Raw genomic sequence first — 5807 nt, forward strand, 5'->3', positions numbered from 1 at the left:
GCGATGGTGGTCGATTGCGTTAAGAGACCGGAAAGCGGGCGTCGGTTTGACGTATCCTTAGATGGGGTGGGGTGGTGGTCGAGGGGGGTGGTTAGGGGGGAGAGCAAAAGAGTGACTTTCTTACTCGTTATACGCGACGATACCTGCTCGAAGCTGCAAGTGGGCGTACGGGCCGCGGAGAGAACGTCGTCCCGTGTTCCTTACATGGCTATGCTATGTGGAAACTGAGAGACAGAGACAGTCCCCACTGTGGACTTGGCGGAGGCGAGTCCCCATACGAGTTATCCATGCACAACGATCAGCGCTGGTCCAAGATCCGCGGTGCGCCCATTCTCAGTTTCAGCGATCGCGCGACAACCTCTCTTATCTCTTCTCTCTTTAAAATCCATCATCTCTTATCAAATTTCGTCAAATTTAAAAAGAAGATTGTTAAATAAGCCACGTCGTATACTAAGTGTGAAGCCGGCAGTGGATTTTCAGAATTATTGGGCAGAAATTGCGGTGAGCGCAATGTTTGTACAAGTGATCGAGCGTGGGAGCCGCGCTCGTGTGTGAAACTTGAATCAAGGGTGCCGCGCTTGTGGTGCGTCTGCGCTTGAGCGAATTTGCGGTTAAGCGTGTTGTTGCGCGTGCGCGCGCACGAGTGGGCGCGCAGCAGTGAACGGTGCGCAGTGCGCGCGCTTGCGTGTGTGGGCTCCCGCGAGTGTGAATGCGCGCGTGTGTAAACCCGCGAACCTCCAAGAAGAATAGGAGGAAATATCACGCAGACTATCATTGCGGAGACGAGATTTTGCGACAGGGTGTAGGTAGGTATCAACCGCCGAAGGACATTTGTATGCGAGGGTTTTTCTTTCATTGGCAGTGTGAGAGAGACTGTGTGCCTGTGAATAGATTATGGACCGACCCACCCGCTCACGTTTATCACTCACTTTAACAACTGGATATAGAGAGAGGAATTTAATTCATTAGTCTGCGCCCATGTTTAATGTTTATTTACCTCGATTCACTTTTCTCAACATCATTTTTTTGTTAAGAAAGATTTTTATCAGGTGGAATGCCATAGTGGAGGCGGTAGTCTTGAATTTAATTTATAATCAATGTCATTGGGAAAGAAGTGATTTTAGTTCTTTTCGCAACTTATTGTGAAATTTTAATGCTAATCGAAGTCTGAACCATGTGTGGGTTGTCAACAATTTGAGAATTTTAAAATGGTTTGCTATCAAATTAATTAATTTATTGCATTAAAATAGTTCCTGTTTTGAGAGTATTATAAGGAACTTTGATTTAAAATTGAATAATCTGGGAATTTTGAATTTCAAAGTTTTAAGTAAAAGATTTTCTATTTTGAAGGTTTTTAAGTTTAAATTTTTTAAACTTTAGTAGATTCTAGTTGCAACCATTCAAATTTAAACATTTTGATATTCTAATCAGCTAGATTTAAAAATTAAACCATTTTAAACGTTTCTAAAAGGAAATGGTTTAAGTTGTCTACAATTAGTATATTAAAAAATCTCCATATTTTTGCGATATTAAGGTATAGTTATCGTGCCAAAAATCAGGACTCAGTGAAAAAAGTTGTCCATGATTTAAAGAATTGGAATAATATTAACAATTTCTTACTGCCGCTTCTTACCAATTTTTTAAAAATGGTTCATTCGAATTAATCGTGATATATTTTTCGGAGAAAACATTCTCTGCCACTTTATTGTTTCCATTTCTTATAATCCGTAAATAATCTTTAACTAAAGTTATTTGTTTAAAAAATGTTCTCATTCAAACAAAATCGTTTTAACGATTTCAGCCATTGAAAATTTATTTTTAAAATTTCCAACCAAAGAATTGTATACAGAATTTTTTTCCTGAAAAATAAGTAATCAATTATTAAAATTCAACCATTTCTCAAAAATTGTTAAGAAGCGGTAATAAGAAAACATTGAATTGCAAAAACATAATTAAATTAATTTTTCATGTAAGTTTTGAAATTTTTTCATTTAAAATAATATTTTTTGTTTGGAATTACATTCTAAGTAATATTATTTTTATTCTCAAAATCATAGAAAAAACTATTTCTTTCAGACATCCGATATTTGTCTGAAAACTGTTCAACAAGTTGTCGTGCCAAAAATAAGATCTCTGAAAAAATGAGTTTTTTATGATTTGAGGAATCAAAATAATATTAATCATGATGTAATTTTGAATAAAAAACAATGAGCTGAATGAAAAAATTTTAAAACTTCCAAAAAACATTGCTTTAGCAAAGTTTTTTGCAATGACAATTTTTCTTATTATGGATTTTTCCAATTTTTGAAAAATGGTTGCATATTAATAACTAATGGTTTATAATTATTTCGAGAAAAACATTCTCTACTACTTTCATGTTTCCAACTTGTAAAGTAATTTCTTTCATTGCAGAAATTGTTCAAGTAATATGACAAAAAAAAAACATTTTTCAAATAAATAAATATATTGGACGGTTATATACTTATTTTCAAAATTGGATACAGAAGAATTGTAGGTTATATTTTCTCCGATAATGAAAGCCATGATTTATTCAAATTTAGACAATCTTAAAAACTTGGTAAGGAGCCGTTAAAAAAATACGTAAACCCTTTAGGGGGGGGGGGGGCACCTCGAGCGTTACACAATGTTAGCCATACACTCGCTTACTATAGAAAAAGCATTACGTAGAGGGGTTACTATGAAAAATAATGTTAAAATAATAATTTTTCGCGAGTTTTGTACTTTTTTAATACAAAATAATCTTTTTTCTTTCATAAGACATGACTGATAATATAATTTCAGTTCATAAACTTTTAGAGAACTTTCTTTCCGGAGACCTGATTTTGGATTCAAGTACTTAAAACGCTTCATTGAAATATTTTTTAATTCTAACAACTTCGAATTTCCTATTCTTAAATTTTGAATACTTCAACTTAAAACTGATCAAATTTTAACGCTCTAATTTCAATTCTTTCATTTTATATTTTTTTTTGTAATACTTCAGATATTTTAAATTTAAGTTTAAACAATTCCAGGTATAAATTTCTCAATCTTATAGCGTCTTTCGATCTACGACCTCAAAATTCTATTGAATTGCTTGAATTTAATTGCTATTGAATTGCTTGGATTTGAAATTGATCAATATTGAAGGTTCTAGATTTGAAATTATTAAATTTTAAATGTTTTAATTTAAAATTACTAAAGTTTATCATAATAGTTGATGAATGTGCAGTACGCTTTAACAATAATTAGCTCATGAATACATAACAGAAATAAAATGGAAACTTTATAATTAAAAATTCCATAAAGAGAGAAATTTAGTAGACGATTATAAATTTATGAGTAAAAAATAATACACCGTGCTAAAGATTCTTTGTCCAAAATGAAAGAGTGCTTGAGTTGTAGGCTTGAAAAAGAATGAATGTTCAGTTCAAAACAGCCGAACGCCCACTACTTCCACTTACATATTAAACAGTCCCTCTACAATCTAATAAATTCTCATCACAATTCGAAATGTCGATATCGGTTCCTAAAAGAATAAATCATTTGATTAAAGTTTGGACTTAATATACAATATTTATAACTGACCAGTTCATAGTAATTGAAGATATTTATTTTATTTATTATTAAATTGTTTTCATAATACATATATATTTTCAAATTCATTTAAAGAAAATAAAAGGCCATACATGGTAGTGAATAACTAACATTATCGGCTTTTGAAAAATTACGTAAAAAATACTTTTTCGTTAGTGAATGATGCATGATTATTTTCCATAATATTTGGGGAGATATCAAATATCTCTATTCAATAAGCCCATATTGATTATATATGATTAGTGAATATTTAAATAAATACATTATTTTTTTATTGTGAGAAATTTTCCGTTACTCAAAACTTCTTCCAATTTTTGTTACTCTGAAGTTAAGATTTCAGTAATTTCTGTAATTCAAATTGAGAATGAAGTTTAAAACGGGGCTAACCGGGACACCTTGGAGAAACTGGACAACTCATCGTTTCATATTTTATAATTTGATTTCTTTTTCCTGAATAAAATCCAAAAGGTTTTACTACTGTTTTCTGTAAAATGAATGTCAGACTTTATTTTAGAGGCTGATTTTTATACAAAGTTTCTAATAGGGGAAAGCGGGACATGGTGCGAAATTAAACAACTTGATTGAGGATTCAGCTTTTGATTACAAATGTTATTATTTTGTCGAACATGCAACAATTTTCTCAGAAAGTAATTCTTTTTAATTCCAAATTCAACTATTTTGTTAAAACTTTATCATGTTGTACTAAAAAATAACTTTTTTTAAATGAATTTTGATATGTTTCGTTCCTGATTAGAAAATCAACTCTTTTGTTAAAAACCCGACTTTTCGGTTTGAAAAATCGACTTTTGTAAAAAATTCACTTTTTTTACTGAAAGTGTCACTGTCCAGTTAAAAATTAATATTTTTTCATTGGCGATTTAACCATTTTGTAGAAAACACGCTTCTTTGTTGAAAATTAGTCTTTTTGGGTAGAAAATTTATGTGTTTTGTTAAAAATTAAACTATTTAGTTAAAAATCCATTGTTATGCTTAAATATTTTTCATATCAGTAAAAAGTCCATTTTTTGGTTGAATAGTTGACTATTTTGTTTAAAAATTTACTTATTTGGTTGGAAATTCGATTCTTTTAGGATAAAATTCAAATTGTTCGCATACAATTTGTATTTGTAGTAAATTCGTCTTTTGTCTTAAAAATTCAAAATTTGGGATATCGGTTTTTTTTACTGACCAAAAAAGTTTTTTTGGTAGAAAATTTAATCTTCTTGAAAAATGCTCTTTTTGCTTTTAAAATGGATCTGTTTTCATTTAAGGATTCACGTGATTTGTCAAAAATTCTTATTTTGTGATTCAAATCAACTATGTTTGAACGAAATCAAAAATATTTTTTGTAGAAATATAATATAATATAACGCATTTAATTGAAAGTTTAACTATTTCGTTGCAAATTCCTTTGACTGAAAATTACGTTAACAATTTTTCTTTGTGAGTTGAAAACTGAATTATCTGGTAGAATATTTCCATATTTTGTTGAAAATTCATCTTTTTTGGTAGAAAATTAATCTTTTTTCTTCAAAATTCATGTCTTTTGTTGAAAGTTTGACTATTTTGTTGTAAATTACTTTCTTTTTTATTTTAAATAACTTTTTCAACTTCAAATTTATCTTCTTTAGTTTAATCTTCATCTATTTTGTCGAAAATTCGTCGTAGCAGAAAATAATCTTCTTGGTTTAAAAGAATATATGTTTTGGGTTTAAAAACAAAATATTTTCTGAAGAATTCATTTTTAATTAAAAATGTTCTTAATTAAAATCTTTCAACTCCTCCTACAAAATTCTGTATGACTATTGTCACTAAAAGCCTTTCAATTGAAAATATACAAAGATTTTTTTGCATTTACATGATTGAATTCTTATTTATAAGGTTGTTTTTATAACTAAAAAAAAATTCATAACAGTCAATGAAAATGAAAAATTGGTCAAGGAAAAGTCAGGGCAAGTTAAGTAATTTCGAAATGGCGACTTTATAGCAACCCTGTAATAACTATTTTGGTTTAGGAAATGTAATTTTAATCATTAAGTCTAGTGGTTTAAAAAAATAATTGATTTAGAATAAGGAAAAATTGCAAACATTGAATAATTATTGTATAATAGTATAATTCCACCATCTTCATATTTGCGGAAATTGGGTCCTTTTTAATTAAACTTTTTTTAACGCATCGATTAAAAAATATTTTATTCCCAGACAAACGA

General features: G+C 29.8%; 1 protein-coding gene across 4 annotated transcripts in view; it reads left to right on the forward strand.

Annotated features, from left to right (window-relative positions):
• Window positions 1-262: 262 nt before the first annotated feature.
• The window catches only part of LOC117167208, a 46442-nt gene continuing 40897 nt past the window's right edge, over window positions 263-5807 (forward strand). For 2 of the 4 annotated variants that reach the window (XM_033351958.1, XM_033351959.1), the window contains exon 1: window positions 263-806. The gene's annotated coding sequence lies outside the window, so the exon portion shown is untranslated. The remainder of the gene's footprint in view (window positions 807-5807) is intronic. The other 2 variants (XM_033351960.1, XM_033351961.1) reach the window with 1 other exon arrangement.

The sequence above is a fragment of the Belonocnema kinseyi genome, chromosome 2 (assembly GCF_010883055.1).
Source record: "Belonocnema kinseyi isolate 2016_QV_RU_SX_M_011 chromosome 2, B_treatae_v1, whole genome shotgun sequence".
In the NCBI taxonomy this organism is placed as follows: domain Eukaryota; kingdom Metazoa; phylum Arthropoda; class Insecta; order Hymenoptera; family Cynipidae; genus Belonocnema; species Belonocnema kinseyi.